General features: G+C 47.5%; 1 long non-coding RNA gene across 10 annotated transcripts; it reads right to left on the bottom strand.

Annotated features, from left to right (window-relative positions):
* Positions 1 to 2,612: 2,612 nt before the first annotated feature.
* Gm36855 lies at positions 2,613 to 17,777 on the bottom strand. 10 transcript variants are annotated; one of them, XR_870679.2, is made up of 7 exons: positions 17,739 to 17,777; positions 12,812 to 12,852; positions 12,384 to 12,423; positions 11,558 to 11,862; positions 10,697 to 10,917; positions 9,702 to 9,799; positions 2,623 to 3,362 (listed from the first exon to the last, which is right to left on the bottom strand). It is a non-coding gene; the product is annotated as a predicted gene, 36855 (long non-coding RNA). The 10 variants fall into 10 exon arrangements; XR_870678.2 differs by having other exon boundaries at positions 12,303 to 12,423; XR_379321.4 differs by having other exon boundaries at positions 2,613 to 3,362; positions 10,697 to 10,912; positions 11,558 to 12,423.
* Positions 17,778 to 19,160: the final 1,383 nt, after the last annotated feature.

A 19,160-nucleotide genomic window follows, 5' to 3' on the forward strand; every position in this document is an offset into this window, starting at 1 on the left:
TTATTGGTTGGTTGGGATTTTTGTTTTTGTTTTTGTTTTGTTGTTGTTGTTGTTGTTTGTTTGATGGGATCTCATTATATAGTCTTGGAACTTTCTATGTAAATCAGGCTGGCTTTGAACTTGTAGAATCCTCCTGCCTCTGTTTCCCAAGGAATAGGCTCACAGGAATGTACGGCCACACCTGCCTGTCATACCTGGCTTACTTCGTGAATCCTTCAACAATGCTTAAAGGTACTTTTTTTTTTTTTCTGTTTTCCTGAGACACTCTCTCATCCAGACTCACACTCAATGTAGCAGAGGCTAGCCTTGAACTTCTAAGGTGCCTGACACTGCATCCTAAGTACAATGGGTCATAGGCGCAGCATAGGTTTGTACCATCGCATCCAGCTTAATACGTTTTTTTCTAAGTTTTCAAGTGAATTTTAAACTTTATGTCTTTTATTTCTGGACATATGGAGGTCCAAACTTCTTGTCCTATCTTCTCGGTAACGTTCATGTTTTTAACTCTTTTACACCTTCCTTTATCCAAAAATAGAATATTTCTATTACCCAGAGTTCTCTTCTTTCTCTTTTTAGTCATAATCCATTCTCTTCCAAAGAAAACAATCTCCCAACTTCTTTCGTAACCATCCCTTCCCGTCTTCTTTAATTCTTGACTCAGCCCTTGTATGAGTTTTTATTTCACATTGTTTGTATTCCTGATGCTGGGTAGCAAACATGGATTCTTACCCATGTTAGGCAAGTGCTCATAGAATAGTTGAATTCCCAGCCCACACATCTATATTTTCCAGGTAGTTTAATTTGTCCTTGACAGGGTCTCTTGAATCCTGGGGAAGTTTATATAAGGATACGATGGTCTAAGGACATTTATGTTTGCTTTTGTTAGAAGTCTCCATACATCACTCACCTGGGGCCCAATTTTTAAATATAATAGAATCAACTCATCACGTCTGTGTTAAGACACTAGAATAAAGTCAAAGGACACATCTGCAAGCAGGGTTGTTTCAGCAGTCCTGAATTACCCCGTGAGAACTTGAAGAAGTCAAGGCAGACCAACTGTCTATCATCCTCACCCAGCCGTGGACATTTTTCTATCGAGTTCTTTCATGGGTCTACAATCATTTGTAGGTGAAGGATCTATCAAAAATCTCAGTTCCATCATCCCTCTTCAGAAAGCCAAATCCCTACCTCCCAACCCCCACCCCAGTAAGCCTTATCCCATATATCCTGTCCCATGGCCGGCAAGAGGATGCAGGGGCTACAGTGTTAACACACATGCTTCCTGTTCCAGATTCTTTTGTGTCTGGCTCGAGGGTAAGTTGTACTTTTGTAAAGGTCAGTTACGCGATTCAAGGATAGTCGCCTTTTTAGGTCGTTGTCATGGACATTCTGCTGTGACATTGTGGATATCTGGGCCATTACATCACAGGAACCAACAGTCTTGCCCTTCATCCTCAGTTTTGTATCCCACCGAGACCCAGCACTGTGCCTTTCTCGACCGTGTATGAAGCCTGCTGATCTGCCTTCAGGGTTATCCTGGCCGTTCAGAGACTAATCACCCTCCAGGACTATCACTGGTGGAGCTCTGCGGCTGGACCTGCTGGCTCCCTGTCAGCTCTCTTTCTCACGTGCCTGCCATCTCATCAGTTCCCAATCCCTCCAGCTGCCTCCTGTCTTCTTGAAGTGGTTCTTGTCTTTGATTGCTGCAGTCTCCTTTTCTGTTCTTTTCCGGTTCTTGGGGCTTTAAGGTTTCCTTTTGTGTTTTGCTTTCATTTCAATAGGAATCCAGGAGGGAGAGAAGATAAAGTCCCACCCTCCGTGTGCGCGTGTTATGTTGTTGTCTTTATGTTTCTTGCATTGTGCCTGAGTTGGCCTTCTTGAATGTCTTCTTACCACATAAAAATCATTATTTTCATCCTTTGCTCTCATCTCCCCACCCCCCACTTCATGTTGGCTCTTGGAACACTCTGATCTATTTACATATTAATTGTTTATGCCTAAAACAGTAACACCTTGAAATGTTGAAAATAAAATATTTTCTTTAGTTCCCATTCTGCACAAAAGCTACCCCTCAGCGGGTTGAACTCCATAGGGTTCGTTCACTGTGCTGTTTGACCTTTCCTAATTTCAGCAGTGGCTTAGAGAGCACTCAAGCCGCCTGCACTGGTCAGCTTTCTGTCACTGACACAAAACGCCGGAGATAAACAGCTTCAAAGAGCAAAGATATATGCTGGCTCTCAGTCTAAGAGATTTCAAGGGAGCCATGCTTAAATGGCTCCATGACTTTGGGACCAGCAGAGAGTCAGAACATCGTGGTCGGGGTGACGGATGAAAGTACTTGTTCATGGTGGATGGGAAGGAGGTGGGAGACTGGTATCCTAACAACCTCCACTTCAAGGGTGTTATGACGTAACCTTTTCCCACTAGGATCTACTTCTTAAAGATAATATACCTCCCAGGAGTAACATGGGCTGGAGACCAAACTTTCCACCCATGGCCCTTGGGGCACATTTCTGATCCAAACCATAACCTTCCCCAGTGCCTCTCTGGCAGCAGCTTCAAGCTGGTTCAGTGGATGCAGGAGGCCCTAATGGAAAGCAGAGAGCCGGAAATGGGAGGGTTTTTTTATTTGAACAGGTCATCTGTTAGTACATGGATAATTGAGAATTGACTACAAATGAAATTGACAAAAAACAACCTCCTTAATTATGGACCAATAGACCCTATTGTTCACTGTGGGCCGGAAAGCAGTTTCCACAGTGGCTCTTAAAGGCATGCTCACTGGCCCTTCTCCTCTCCAGCCTGTACTTGCGACCTGCTCTTCCCGCAAGTTCCCTTTAAGACCCATTCCTCTCCGGATGCCTAAAGTGTTGAAGGAAAGCAGCAGCCTCTTTATTGCTGCCTGAGTTGCTGAGCCCCCAGCCAGTGTATAAAGAGGAGGCAGTATATATCTCCAGTGCCTCTGATGATAGCTGGCATGATGCTTGATAGCAGAATCTCTCAGACAACAGGCTTGGGCTGGGGAATTTTAATATTGTCTCTCCCTATAAGTAATTTCCAATGTTTATGCTCTGCAGAGCCCCTTTCGAGTGTCAGAGCAGAACAAACGCCAGTTTTAATGGACTTGCTAAATCATAAAAACTGCTTGCAAAATTGCATCTGATTAAAACAGGAAAATGGCCCATTATTCAGAAAAATCTCCCTGCAGAGGCTCACGGGGTGGCGGAAGGTGGAGAGATGTAGGGAGTGCCCGGATCCTGTGGCATTTCTCTCTCCATGGGAAAGAGGCAGCAGTTCCTTCCCCCTCCCCCCCTCCCCAGTCTCCTCCTGTCTTCTCCCCAGGTCCTCGGTCCTTCTGCCATCTGTGATGAGAGGAAAATTGACATTAATCATTTTGTAATTGATTTATATGACAACACATGATTAGCCAAGGCACAGCATGTGTGACAAGGTACAGCCGTCTTAGAAGACGGTGACATGGGGCTAGGCAATGCTCTGAAGTCTCTGGGTTGCCCCTTGCCCAGGGACCTCCATGGAGCAAGCACCAGTACAGCGGCAGTGGGAAAAGCCTTCTCTACCCAGCTAGACCAACCTCTCTTGGCGGCTAGCAACAAAATATAAAAAAGGAAATTGAATTACCCCACTGATAAAAGCCACTCACTGGAGTGCCACTTGCAACAAATTAGCAGTCGGGTCTGATTTGGCCATTTAACCTAATAGCTAGACCAACTGACAAATGACATCAAAACCAAGCGTGCTTCGCGTATAGAGAAAAGCAAAGATATATTTGACTCAGGGATCTCCGTCTGTGATGAGCAATGGGACATAGCTGGAGAAGAGACAGGGGATTCAGCCTCAGATGTACATAAGGGTTAGGAGAGCAAGGGCATCGTGAATGGCAGCCGAGTCTGTAGATCAACCCTGGTTGGCATTGTTCGGTCAACGGAACCAAAGAGGCAGGAGGGGTGAGTCTTTCCAGGGTCTGGAAGGAAGTCTGTGCTGGTGAGATGCTTCAGTTATCCAAAGCCACAGAAGAAGCAACTGTGGTTCTTCCATGAGTCTTTGCGGGTGGCTGGGTTAGGCTCTTCCACATGGTATCAGGTTAGATCATTCCTGAGACCTTGTTTGTCTGAGGGTTGGAACATCCATGTGGCTTTGCTGGCACATCTTGCATCTGGAACAGCTGGATGGCTAGTGGGCTGGCCAGACGCCTTCCCTCTTGTGGGATCCACAGATCTATGAACTCCACTGCTTTCTGAGACCCTCATCTCACCATGCTCATCACAATGCCCATCAGCCAGCTTTCCATTACCAACCGTGCAATCCTACAGACTGGGTAGGCTCTGAGGAAAAATGAAAGGCTTGTGGTACTAGAGGTCCAAGGCTAATGAAGGCCTGAATCTTGATGGCCTTTTTGGTGGCAGCATCCAGAGGTGACACCGATTATTGTATGGTAAGAGCAGACAGTAGACATGCATACATGTCTTAGTGATGGTTTCTATCGCTTTAGTGAAACACCATGACCAAAGAGCAAGGTGGGGAGGAAAGGGTTTATTTGGCTTACACTTCCACATCACTGTTCATCATCAAAGGAAGTTAAGACAGGAACTCAAGGCAGAAACCTGGAGGCAGAAGCTGATGCATAGGCCATGGAAGGGTGCTGGTTTGCTTCCCCTGGTTTGTTCAACCTGCTTGCTTATAGAACCCATGATCACCAGCCCAGGGATGGTATCACCCACAATGGGCTGGGCCCTCTAGCACTGGCCACTAATTGAAAAAGTGCCTTTGCAGTTGAATTTCATGGAGGCATTTTCCTCAATGGAGGTTCCTCCCTGTATGTTGACCCTAGCTTGTGTCATGCTGACATAAGACTAGTCAGCACAATTGACCCCTTGTCAACCTTACACACAAACACATCACTGTTAAGCCACAACCTTTCCTTCCTCATTTATCCCCAACCGCTCACATTAAAAATACAAATAACTTTTAAAATCCCACAGTCTTTACAAATTCAAACACATTAAAAGTTTAGTCTCTTAAAATAGCCAATCTCTTTTAAAATCCAAAGTCTTTTAAAATTCAAAGTATCTCAACTGTAGGGTTATATAAAATTTAAAAAATTAAATACTTTCTTACTTCAAGAGGGAAGAACCAGGGCAGGCACAGTCACAATCAAATCAAATCAAAAACCAAATTCCAACAGTGTTAAGAACTCAATGTCCAATGTCTAATACTCATGATCTTTTGGGCATCTCCGAGAAAGGGGAGTGGGTCACTTCTCTGGCTCTGACCTCTACAATGCACACAGCTTGTCTTCTAGACTCTGATTGTCTACCTGGTTGCTACTGCTGTTTTTGGTGGTGATCCCATGGTACTGGCACCTCCAAACTACTAAAGTCTTCTGCTAGAACTGGATTGTGCTTTCATCAATAGCCTCTTAGAGGCTGTCTTCATGTTACTAAGCCTCAGCTTCTCTGTATGACCCCTTCAGTCCTGGGCTGTCAACTGCCACTGAGGATGTATCTTCACTGATGGCCTTTCCTGGTCTTTCACAGTGCTGAGCCTCTCCTTCATATCCTTTATAACCAGTACCTCTTGGGTGACTCTTACATATTACCAAGTTCTGCTGCCAGCACAAGGTACAATGTTGGCCACCTCTGGAACACAGATTCTGTGTGCTGACTCTTAGGAAACATTTCCCAGAAGTGTTAACCTCAGTGATGCTAGTCTCTTCATAATCACAGCTAATTTCTCAGCTCTAGCTGACCAGCATTGTATATCCCAGCAAAGCAAAGATTTCACTTTAGTAGTTCTAGTAGCGTGTTAACCATAACTTATTCTTCAGCTCCATCTAACCAGGATCACAGAATCTTAATTTAAAATAACAAATGGCCTCCAAAGAGTCTTTAATCTTCTCTCTGAAACTTCACAAGCCAGGCCTCCAGTATCTACATTGTTCTTGACATTCTTGTCTTCAAGCTCCTACAGAACAGCTAACCAAGCCTTGAACACTCAATGACACAAAATTCCAAAGTCCTTCCATAATCCTCACCAAACCAACATGGTCGGGTCCTTCACAGCAAGACCTCACAATCCTGGTACCAACTTGCCTTAGTTAGGGTTTCTATTGCTGCATTGAAACACCAGGACCAAAAAGCAAGTTGCATGCTGGCATCTTTTGGTCTGCCCTCCTCTTTTTACAAAGACACTTTACCAAGCTCCATCCAAAGATCAGATCTAATTCTATCACGTCTCCATAATCTGATTGAGTTTTCATCCATCTAACCCCCCACCCCCAAGAATTAGCTTTATAAGGAGACAAGTCATGTTCAAATGTAGTACCATGGTGTCTGGATTAAGTAGAAGCTGCCCGGCCTCTTAGGTTAATTTCTGGAACTTCAATGATACTGTACCTACATTCTGATGCACATGCTCTACTATGTTCATAGCAGCCTTATTTATAATAGCTAGAAGCTGGAAAGAACCCAGATGCCCCTCAACAGAGGAATGGATACAGAAAATGTGGTACATTTACACAATGGAGTACTACTCAGCTATTAAAAAGAATAAATTTATGAAATTCCAAGTTTTAATACCAATCCAGATTTGGAAGGAATGGAAATATATTCCACTTTTATATAGCAAGAGGCAGCTGTGTACAGATATGGGGGGGGGGAGTTGGTGTTGGTGCCCACCTTGGTAGGCAGTGAGACTACCTAAGAAAAGGTGAACTTGAAGCCAGATGATCTGCACTTGAGTGCAGTCTCCCCCCAATCCTTGATCAGAAACCTTGGGCAGGCAGCAAGAGCTCTGAACTGTAGGTACCTACCGCATTCCATTTTCCATGAGGGGCACTTAAGTGAGCTCTGACTTGGCTAAGCCCCTTGCAGATGAAGGATTGTTATGGGGCCTGCCCTCCCCAGTCCATGCCCTCCTTTTTGCTTTGAGAAACCAGAACTTTTCTCTGTTTCTGGATCACCACCTCTCCCTTCTCCCCTACGTCCACCTCTTCCTCCTCTTCCTTTTCCACCTTACCTTCCTCCTCTACCTTCTCCCCCTCTTCCATCTTCTCCTCTTCCACTTCCTCCTCCACCTCCATCTCACTCTCCTCCTCCAACTCACCCTCCTCCCCCATCTCACCCTCCTCTTCTTCTTCCTACTCCATCTCTTCTTCTACCTCCTCCTCTACATCTTCCTCCTCTACTTCCTCCTCCCCCACCTCTCCTACCACCACCACTTCCTCCTCTTCCTTTTCCATTTAAAGGGCTGCCTTTTGACTGCCATGATATCTAGACTTTTTTCATGGCCCCATTTCCCAGAATGTCACTGGGATAGGCCCTTGTCTCTCCCATGGGACTGCTGTGGGATTCTTCCTACCCCCAGGTACCAGGACAAAGAGGGAACTTGGGGGCTGTCTTGGCTATGTTCCTTGAAGCAGAGCTGCATCTCCTAGAGGAAGATTCCCCTGCCCTTATACCTAGATATGCCCATGCTTGGTGCCAGCCTAATTGAGCTCAAGAGTCTACCAGAGGAAGACCAGGCATCAACCGGGTCAGCAGCCTGTTGAGCTCCTTTCTGCTCCGTGTTTCTTTGCACCCAGGGCTGTGTATAGTGAAGCATCTTCCACTTGACTTGGGGGCTAAAGGGCCTGCCCAATTTACCCAGCAGCTTTTGCTTCCAGCCTCCTTAGACTCCCTTCCCGGCCCTCTCAACCCTCACCAAGCTGCTGCCTGTCACCCCTGTCCTCCTTGCAAAGAAATTATTTTTATAAACTCCTCCTTGACTGAAGAGCCACTTTAAAGCATTTAAAATACCAATGCTCTCTCCTAATGAGCGGGAGAAGAGGCGCCGAGGCACTATATTCTCCAGAGCTTTGCTGTGGCACTCTGATGCTGCACTCTCTGGAAATATTTCTCTTCTAGCAACAGACAACATATTGGCTGGGGAGCACCAGAGCCTATTTTTGAACCAGCCCCTCGAGTGCTATGTCTCCCCCTGGCAGAATTTCCAAAGTATGCTCTGTCAATACCCCAAACGTTAAAAGTGGAGTGGGCACGGGAACATGATGCTGGATGCTGATCTTAGTCATATTTCCCCAAATCCCACATGGGCCTCCTTCCAAGCCAGACCCCGAAGAAGAGACAAAAACCATACTCTGGCCTTAACTCACCCTAGACAGAGTCCCCGATACCCTGCTCCTCAAGAAGGATAACATAAATTCTGCAATTAGCCTGAACCCTGCAAGACATTTTCAATATTGGGGCTTGAATGCATTCCCCCAAAGTCTGTGTGTTGGAAACCAAATCCCCTATGTGCCATGGTTGAGAGACAGGACTTCCAAGGGCTGAGGAGACCAAGAGGGCGGCAGCTCATAGATTAATGAAGAGCCCTGTTATCACGGGAATGGACTAGTTATTGTGAGAATGGACTCTGGGCAAAAGGAGGAATTTCTGTAGCCCCCGAATCCTGAAAACCCTCATCCTCCTCATGCTCCATTGCCCATCTGCCTTTCCCCATGGAATGATGCAGGATAAAAAAGCCTTACCAGACGTTACCAGTCAGTACCTTAGTACTAAACTCTCCAGCCTCCTAAAACCGTGGGTCAAAAAACAAACAAACAAACAAACAACAACCAAAAAAAACCCCCTTGCTTATGAACTACCCAGGACTGTGGTTTGCATGTGAAGTGTCCCCCCCCCCCCCCCAGGCTCATGTGCCTGAACTCCTGGTCTCAGCTCATGGCACTGTTCTGGGAGATTACAGCATCTATAAGACCCAGGGACCCAGGGACTGGCTAGCAGAAGAAGGTCCCTGGGGATGAGTCTTGAAGGTGACATCTGCTTCTGCTTCTGACCTAAGCTTAGTGCCCCCTGAACTACCCAAATGTGAACAGGTTGGGCCACAGCTGCCACAGACAGAGGCAGAACTGGTTGAGCATGTGGCCTTTCCCATCGCGATGGACAGCTCCCTCTGAAACTAGGAGGTCAGACATACTCCCCTCTCCCTTATGCTGCTTCCAGGAGGGTTTTTTTTTTTTTTTTGTCACTGTGGCAAGAAAAGTAACTGATACACCCGAGCCTGCGGTGTCACAGCATCAGCTGAACAAGGGAACGCCCTGGTATTATAGCCCCGATACTTTGTACAGCAACTCGCCCGTGTTGACCTATGTTGCTCATGTATTCAGGACCACTGAACCCGCTTCCCCTTACACCACTATTGAAACAAGGCTGCACTAGGTGCCTGGCATCTCTAAGAGCTGTCTCTCCTGGAGTGAGGGACCGCTCCTGCAGACAGGAGGGTGTTGCCTGCTGAGATCCCAGCAGTTCCCTGCTACTCGGCAATCAACCATCCTCTACGCAGCACCCAGAGAGCCCTCCGTTTCTCTCTAGTCTGGTGGACAGGGGCCAAGGGATCTTCAGGGGCTCTGTCTGATTCTGAAACCAGCCTCTGACAGGCTCCTTCCTCTCCTTCTCTGTGTGTGGTTGAAGCCCCATCAAGTTCAAGGTCACATCCCTTCTTCTCAAGCCATAACATGCTTCCCAACTCTTGCTTAGATCAGAGCATAGCCCCTCCGCGCACCTCCCTGCTTCCAACTGTTCCCGCTTGGGTCTGTTGTTCACAATGAAACCTGGGCACTCTTTTCAAAACCACAAATATGAGCTTCCTCTCCCCCCCCTCCAGCCCCCAGCCACCCAGCGTACCTCCTGGTCTTTTTATTCTCTTTGCCACGTGGAATGGGGACAATGTGGTCATTGTCAGGCTTCAATGCTAGCATGCATGCGAAATTTCTATTGTGTTCCTGAAAAGAAGATGAGTACTATCATCACTTAACAATTCTCCACACTCAGAAGTCTAGGCATGCTTTTGTAACGCCTTGACCTTTGCCTTCCTAAGCTCGGATCATTCCCATCTGTGGTTCAAGTCTGATGTCACTTCCTCCAGGATGTCTTCCTGGACCCTACCTAGGTATTGCTGCTAGGTATTGCTTCCAACGATCCCTGCTCTGAGTCCTCTTCTAGAAAAGGCCTTTCACCTCGATTCCCGATAGCAGTCTCCTTGTCTGCCCCTAGCACCATCCTGTGAGGCCCAAGAGTGGTGTCTGCATCTCCCAGGTGGCTGGCACTTGGGGATGAAAGCATTCAGAGTGGGAACTGATGAAGGCCTGGCCACTCTAGGTCCCTGTCTCTGAAGCAAAGACTAGCTTTGTACAGCCTTGAGGATGTCTTCATGCAGGCAGGAAGGCAGGAAGAATAAGTGTCAAACACCAGGGACTGGCATAAGATGACAAGTGCTTACAGCGTGACGAGGACGGACAATGAACGAGCAGAGTGCTGGGATAAGAGAGCTATCACCGTGGGCACATTGAATATCGTTGAAATAAGTGGGCCATCGGCTGGGCCGGGGAAAATTGCTTTTGTCATATGGAAAGTTTCACTGCCGTGGTCCTTGCATTAGCTGGATCTGACTGGTAATATGGAGCACATACAGGACCTCTGTGATTCCAGGGCACTTACCATCACTTCCTGAGATGCAGTGCAGGAAAAAAACTGTACCCCGATTGCTAAGAGATTGGCAGCTCCAATTTCCTGTCACAGGTCTTTAGATGCTCCTGATGGCAACTTCCCACAACAGCCTGGGGTGACAAAAGCCTCTAGCCAGGAAGGAATGTAACCGTCTGGGACATGTGTGGGCCTACCTGGCTCAGAATGAGGACTTCGGTGTTCCTGAGGCCCAGAGATGCTGGCACAGCTGAGCATGGATATAGGCTTGAAGGACAGTCCTTGTGAGCTTCTTCTCCATGCTGGTGGAGGGACTGCAGCAAGCATAGTTCAGAGGAAGACTGTGTCTATCTGCTCTGTCCAGAGCTTGGGCACACAGTTTGTGGGACTTGCTCAGCATCTAGTCTCATTTTCTGTTCTTGTTGCCATGATAAAATACACAACAAAAGCAGCTTAAGGGAAAATGGTTTTATTTAGCTCATGACGTCAGCTATAACCCATCATCCCAGGAAAGTCAAGGTCTCAGGAATGTGAAACAGCTAGTCACATCCACAGGCGAGAGTAGAGAGCAATGACGTGAAAGCTTCATGCTAGTGCTCTTATCTACTCATATACAACCTAGGCTTCCCCTACCTAGGGAATGGTACCACCCACAGTGGACAGGTCTTTCCACTTCAATTAATGTAATCAAGAAAATCCCCTACAGACCAACTTGATTGAGACTCCCTTTCCCAGTGATTCTATAGTGTGTCAAATAGTTAACACTGGCTGTCACAGAGACTACTCTGAGTATGGACTCTGATCTATGCCCACTTAGAACATGACTCATAGCGAGAGAGAGGTATCTCCCATCAGAACAGAATACACATATACTCTTGAGACAAGTTTTCACAAAACAATTCCCTCACTCTATACAGTGAGCCTCGCCTTCCCCCTTCCCACTAGTAGGATACAACCTCTTTCACTCCATCTTCAGGGCCCTCCCTACACCACCTCCCTCCTCCTCCTCCTCTCACCCGACTCCTTTTTTTTCCTCAGACTTTCGCAACCTGACTCACCACTTCACAGTGCTTGCCGGCAAGGTGCCTTGTAAGCATTTCGGAGCCCGTGTTTGTCACTTCCAATATAGGTCAGGAGCCAGGTGAAGCGGCACGGCTCTCACACGGCCTCTGCCTCCTCCTGGAGTAAAGTCTGATAGTGGAGACAAGCCAGCCACTGCTCTGTACACTGTCCCCGGCCCCTTTTCACTCTTTGCTGCCCTTGGCCTCAGGCCAGTACTTCCTCTCCAACTTCGCCTCCAGGACCTTCCAAGGACCTTGGCTGCACACTTCACAGATATGCCTCTCACTGTGATTGATTAAGGCTGCAGATGACAAATATTTATTACAGAGAAAGAACTAGAACTATCTAGAGATAGAGGTCCTAAGCCTCAGTGAAGGAGAGAAGGGATGTGGTAAAGAGAGTGGGGCTCAGCTGGGCCAGCTACTTCGGGGGTTCTGTGTGCTTTCCAGTTGATCCCCGAGAACAGGTCTTTAACTACCACCTCCTCCCTAGGGCATGCCTGCTTGCAATCACAGGACCAGCTGTCATCTGGCCGGGCTCTGTGAAGTTATCACAGAATCTTTCCACCGCCATCATAGCCTGATACAGGAGGCACCATTACCCTCGTTTCCCAGAGAGGGAAACTGAGGCTGTTTGGAGCTTTTAAAACGACAGCAAAAGCAGTCTTAATGGTCTACATATGGAACCCCAGTCACCCAGAGGCAGGAACAGGCCAATTTGGACTATATAGTGAGACTCTACCTCAAAAAGACCAAGAAGAAACAGGAAATAGAGATAGATCCGTGCTTAGGGAGGTTCCTAGAATAAGTTGAGAAGCAATACCAGCCAAATGGTGGGCTCTGGCTTGATTGAGAGACTCTGCCTAAAAGAATAAGGTATATCAGTGAGGGAGGATGACTCTTGATATCAACCTTAGTCCTACACCTGCATGGACACACATGTGCATGTACACGCTCATTCATACCTGTGTACCCACATGTGTAAACATTCATAAACCACCAAAAAAAGGAAAAAATAAAAACAAAACAAAGAGCAGAATTCAGTGCCTTGTCCTCTGACTGCCACTGTTTAGAACCTGAGGAGATATAAATAATTTAAATGTTACCTCTCCTCACCATGCCCAGACTTTGTGCTTTAATTGACCTGGGCACAACTGAGCCCAGCTGCATCATGGGTAACCTTCATGCAGAACCCTGCTCACTTCTGTGTGATCTAGGTTCTATTTAAAGGGTCTGTATGTGTAAAATTACCTTCTGGGTCGAGCGCCAGCAGAGCAGAAGGAGGGGGGACCCTACAAGAGAGAAGACAGTGATGGGCCAGCCAACATAGGAATTGCTGCTAGGAACCTAGACAACCATACCCCTTGTCATCTTTGGAAGCTTCTCTCTGTTTGCATGACCCCCTTCGTGTTTCCAGTGAACCAGACGGTCACATCTGTGTTGGAAAACTATTGAGTCTGATAATAAGTATCCCTGTTGGCGTGCAATGACCTCGTTCCAGGAAACTCATACAGATGGTGTGGTGGCTAATTTTGCCAACTTGATGGTGGGCTCTAGAGCCCCCTGGGAGACAAACCTCCGTGTATATTTGTAATGGAGTTTCTAGATTGGGTTAACTGAGGCAGGCAAATCCACTCTAAATTAGGGCAACACCATCTCATGGACTGAGATAAAAGACTAAAGCAGGATGAGTAGCCTTGGTCATCGCTCTTTCCTGAGTGTGGATGCAGTCTGTTCTACACCGACCATGTTTATTCCTTCATGACCAGCTCACCTTGAACTGTGAGCCAGGACAAGCCCTTCCTTCCATTAAGTTCCTTTGATGGGTATTTTGTTGCATCAAGACGAAAAGTCACTAATACAGATAGCGAGGTTGGTAGAACTAGAGTGTCTGTCTGTCTTGGTCATCATCACCTGTGTGCATTGCTCAATAAACAGTAGTGGTTCAGCCCATGCCAATGGAACATGGCATGTAAAATCCAGTCCTCAGCCCTCTTTCCCAGATGACAGGATGGACCTGAGAGGGAAGAGTGATGCATGACTACATTTTAAAGATAATAGTGATGTTCCCCTAGGGAGACGTCATCTATGGACTAGTGGCTGTGATGACAGTGACTAGCCAGGGATTTCCACAGACCGGTGCCTTGTGAACTCCCTTACTTGTCCAGGGACACTGACAATGTCACTGGCTTCCACTGGCAGATGAGGAAACTGAAGCTTAGGGAAGTTAAAATGTTACCAGAGGTTCTGTAGAAAGTAAAATATCAGCCTGCATTGACACCCATCCCCTGCCCCCTGCTGTCAGTACAGAGAGCTGGAAGAGCCTGTGTTCCCACACATGGGCTATGGGTTCACCTCCTCAGGTTCGCCTTCCCCAGCCACGTTTTAACAGTTAATAAAGTTTGAAGTAAATTAGGGATCGGTGAGGGCCCCTCCTTTCTATCAACAGTGTGAACTCTGAGAAGCACCAGAGAGCGGCCTCCAGGAGAGCAGCCATCCAACGTGGATGGATGAGGGACAGAAGTTTATTATGAGGGCGAAACTACTCATGGCCCCCGGGGCTAGCTGCCTCTGACCCCAGCGTCCTTTTTCATCTCTAATTTCTGTGACTCAGGATTCAGAGCCAGTGCCATTCCTCATGCAGAGCCTGGAGTCATAGCTGAGATGAATTTTACGAAGAGTATAAAGACATCAGTTCTATCTGCCCCACCGTGATTAAGGGAGAAGGGAGAGAGGATGGCCAGTATCTGCACAGATGCTGTCCCGGGCCGGGCTGATATGATGCCAGACCAGACCATGCCCATGAGCTTGGTCTTTTCCAGCCAGAGGTCAGGATTGCTCTTTCTTGAGTCCTCAGAGCCCCAGCTGACCCACCTGGATGACCACAGCAGATGGAATCTGCCCTCAGAACCCACGTGCCACTGTACTCTTCAGATGCCTGCTTTCTCTTAATCTCTGTGTCACTTCTTGCAAAGGGTTTCTAGGCAAAGGTTTCCCCAGTTCAAGGGCATTCACAGCTGCGTTGGAAGACAGAGGGGCACAAGAAGGCTGGGTTTGGGTTGGATCCAGAGTTGAATAGGGAAAATCACAAGCATGCCTTTTTTTTTTTTTTTTTTTTAAACTGCTGAGGATCCCATGGGGCTGACTTGTGGAGCCTCCATTAGGGGCTAGCAACTGGGGCAGGAGCTGATGATCAATAAGATTTACGACAGAGGGGAAGTCTTGTATTTGAGGCTAGTGGTGACTTGGATAACTTTGAGAGATAGCTTAGTATTTCCAAGCCTCTGTTTAATGATCTGTTAAGTGGGTACAATAGTAAAATAACAACTGCCCAATCCAACAATGTGGAGACCACACATAGGTGTGTGGCAGGATCCTGCCGTGTGAAAAATAATAGACGAACAGTAGTCAAACTTTGTATATTCAAAATGCTCCCCTGCTCCCCTGGGGTAAAGGAGACACTCCCCCACACCCTCTCCTCCCACTTTTGCCTGACCTTACCTCTGTCAGTGTTTAGACAAAGATTTAAGAATATCAGAGATCAGCATTTGTATCCTCAGATACCCAACCTCTCCCCGTGTCCTTGAGTCCATGACTTTCCTTTTTATTGGGGAGACTCAAGTCCTCTGAGAAGTTCTGGAGAGAAAGGAGACGTCCTCATAACCAGAACAGGGATATAGCCAGCAGACTGCCATAAGGCCCTTCCCATGGCGGCTGGAGTCTGGCATTTGTTGTGAATTAACGTGCACTATAAGTTGTACCTGGGCCCTTGACATGAGAGACTCCCACATCTGCATGGGCCCTGGTGGGTCAGTGGCCAGGACCTGTGTGCGCATGGTCAGGGCAGCGATGACTCAATGGACTTGAAAAGCTAGCTTTGCACCGGGTTAGCAGGGAGGAAGGATCTGTCGTCTATGGGTCATCCCCTGCTTGCCTTTCTGGGTTTCACACGAGGTCCACCTCCTCCCGAGGCTGAGGAACACCAGGAGCAAAGCAAGCACAATAGGAAATGTTGTGAGTTTTGAGTGACGCCAGAGGCTTTCTTCGCTGTTTCTCAGCTGTTGTATTTTTAGAGACAACTATTGTCACCAGACTCCCGAGAAGCTGTTTCTCCTGGAGTCCCCCATTCCTAGACAAGGAGGAGCCTCCCCTTCTCAGGGAGGGCTAGGATTCCAGAAGAGCCTAGGTCTGGAACCTGGGAAATACCCTCTTCAGCACTGAAAGTGTCTAGGGAGGCTGAGGTTGGGGCCTGCTGGCCTGTGTGGCCCTCCCTGGGGCTCACTGGTCAACTCGAGTCCTGATCCCAGGACTAGCTCCGCTCTAAGAACAAGACAAGAAAGGGTACTGGGTGCTGATAAACTCCACACAGCATCTTGATTTTCCAAGCATACAGTGTCGATCCTTACCGGTCAAGGAAAGAGAAGAAGTTTTAATCATCTTCAATTCCGCTCCCAAGCTTTGTAGGCAGGGAATGTTAGGTGCAGAGAGCATTGATCGTCTGAGGCCATGCATCAAGGGGCAGAAGAGCCACGAAACAAACAAGGGTCTCTTGCCAGGCTAGCTCTCAAGGCACTAAACACTTCTGGCTGAAGGACAGATGACAACCACACCCACTGGCCAGAGACTGGGGATTTCTTGAGTTTCTCCAGGGCTACAAAGAGACTCCCAATGTGTGAAAACAAACAGGAACCCCTTACCTATAGTCCTGATGATTATTCCGAGTTTCCAACCATTCCACTCTGTGTTCCCAAGTCAAGTCAGTGACTCAAGACTATCATTACCCTCACAGTGCTCTGTGTATTCAGTGGACACAGCTGCGTGGTTTTTGTCTGATTGTTTTTTTTTATGGGGGGGGGGTCTTGTTCTGCAACCCTAGCTGGTCTAGAACTCACAGACTCACAATGGATACAATTTTACAATGCTCCTCCTGCCTCAGCTGATTTCCTGAGTGCTGAAATTAAATCTTCTTGAGACAATATCTTCTCATGTAGTCTAAGTTAGCCTTAAGCTCACAATCCTTCTGCCTCTGCCTACTAAGTGCTGGGGTCACAGGTATTTGTCATTGTATCTAACTATTTTTAAATTGGAGTCTCTCATACAGTGAGAGTCTGACGGAGAGCTGGTATTATCTGAAATGGTTTCTTCCCTCACGGTGAATGCCTTGATTAGGTGGCTGGAGAGAGCCAATCAGGCTCCTCCCTCACCCCGTGTCCTTGCTTACTCTCTCCTCCTCCTCCTCCTCCTCCTCCTCCTCCTCCTCCTTCTTTCTCTCTCTCTCTCTCTCTCTCTCTCTCTCTCTCTCTCTCTCTCTCCCTCTCTCTCTCTCTCTCCCTCCCTCTCTCTCTCTCTCATTTGTTTTATTTTTGTTTGTTTTATTTCTGTTTGTTTGCTTGTTTGTTTTTTGTGGGTTTCTTTTTTTGAGATAGAATTTCTCTTTGTAGCTCTAGCTGTCCTAGAACTTGCTCTGTAGACCAGGCTGTCCTTGAACTCGAAGAGATCTGCCAGCCTCTGTCTCTGGAGTGCTAGGCTTAAAGGTATGCACCACCCTGACTTCTTTAAGTGCATTACCGCAGGGCCAATCTCTGACAGACTGCTTACATGGTAGCCAGCTTCTGCCATAGCGAGCGTCCAAGAAAACAGGTTTTCTGGAGGTATTACAGGGCTGCATCTGGCAAAATTCACTGGCCACGCTCAAGTGATGGAGTTGGCTCCGCTCACTGGAAGGCTACTGCACGAGGACAGGGTAGGGGAAGCATATTTGGACACTGACTCCTGAAGTTACAGAGTGACTGAGGGAATGACTCTGTGGGTGGGAGACTTAGTTTGAAGACTTAAGGACCTGCATTTGAGTCCCTGGCATATGTGTACAAAGGCCAGGCATGGGTTGCATGACTGAAACCCTAGCTTTGGTGATGGGTGGGCAGAGACGGGTGGACCCAGGGAGTTTGTTGACCATTTGGCTCACAAATTTCAAGTTCAACGAGCTCTCTAGTCATCGTAAGACAGCATTTCAGCAAGGGAAATAGTGGATGTCACCAGACACCCAGCTCTGGCCTCCACAAGTGCATACATATGTACACACATTTGCACACTCACGATTGAGCGCTACAACCCACTGCCCACCACCTCACATACACATAGAGAAATATATAGAAGTACTACTCACGGTAGCACATACCTGTAACCTCAGCACTCTGGAGGCTGAAACAGGAGGATGGAGAGCTTGAGGCCAGCCTGGGCATATGGAGAGACTGTTTAAAAGAGAAGGGTGGGAGGAAGGAAGGAGGGAGGGTCAAGGGAGGGGAGGGAGGAGAGAAGAGGGGTATAATTGTCTCATCACATCAATAGGCCATGTGTTTGTTTCTCCACACAAAGGTTATGCTCTGTGCCTGCCTCTTACCTCATAATCCCACATCAACCCTGAAAGCCACCCATCTCCCCTGTCATTCTGTCACCTCTTGTGGTTTTGCAGACTTCTAGGTGAATCCACCTAGCGTTTGAATCCTGGCGCTTTCATTTGTGTGACCTGAACACTCCAAGTCTCTGTGCACCCATCTTTTCCTTAGTGCTTTAGATAAACATGACAAGAACTGGGTCTCCCTGTGACATCAGCCCATAACCCCTTCCCTGGGGAGGGAAGACAAAGTAGGAAGATTGTGAGTTCAAGCTCAGCCTGGGCTACACAACCACACCCTGCCTTACCCCCACTCCAAGATCTTTGCCCCTCTTGACGAAGCCCCAGCAGAGCAGTCTCTTCCTCTGTGCATCTCTGGAGACAGTGCATTTGGCACACTCTCAGCTGGTCCTGACATTACACTAAGCCCCACCCCCACCTGCTTCCCTCCCTTCTGTCAATCAGCAGGAGAGGAGAAGGGAAAGAGCTCTGCCTCCTGGCTGTTGGTTCCACTAGATGCTGAGCGTGGAGTTTGACCAATCTCTTCCTCTTAGAAGCCATAGCTCTCTGAGAGCTGCATTAAAGCCAGTTCTGGCAAATGCCACTACAGGGAGCCTGGCTAGTTTTCTTTAATTTGGGAGGCCTGGGTTTAGTTAGAAGCTTCAATTTGAGCCCTGCCTCTGATAAGTACCAGCTGTAGAATCCTGGCCAGGCCCTCCTCCTCCTCCTCCTCCTCCTCCTCCTCCTCCTCCTCCTCTACCACCACCACCACCACCCTCAGATTTATTTATTTATTTCATGGACATGAGTGCACTGTCACTGTCTTCAGACATACCAGAAGAGGGCATTGGATCCCATTACAGATGGGTTGTGAGCCACCATGTGGTTGCTGGGAACTGAACACAGGACCTCTGGAGGAGCAGTCAGTGCCCTTAACCTCTGAGCCATCTCTCCAGCTCCACTGGGCAGATCTTTGATCTGTTTCCTTGTCTGAAAGATGGTAAGTGCTAATTCTTCCTTATTTCAGATAAAATAAGATCATTTAATTAAAATTTTTCTTTTCATTGAAAGAGGTAACAGTTGCCTATATTTATAAGATGATGTCTTGGAGAGGACCTTGTGTCCTACAAAGTGCTAAGTGAGCACAAGGGACATTTTCCCAGTAAAGATGGCCGTGTTAGCCAAATATGGAGGCAGGGAGAAGGA

The sequence above is a fragment of the Mus musculus genome, chromosome 9, assembly GCF_000001635.26.
Source record: "Mus musculus strain C57BL/6J chromosome 9, GRCm38.p6 C57BL/6J".
In the NCBI taxonomy this organism is placed as follows: domain Eukaryota; kingdom Metazoa; phylum Chordata; class Mammalia; order Rodentia; family Muridae; genus Mus; species Mus musculus.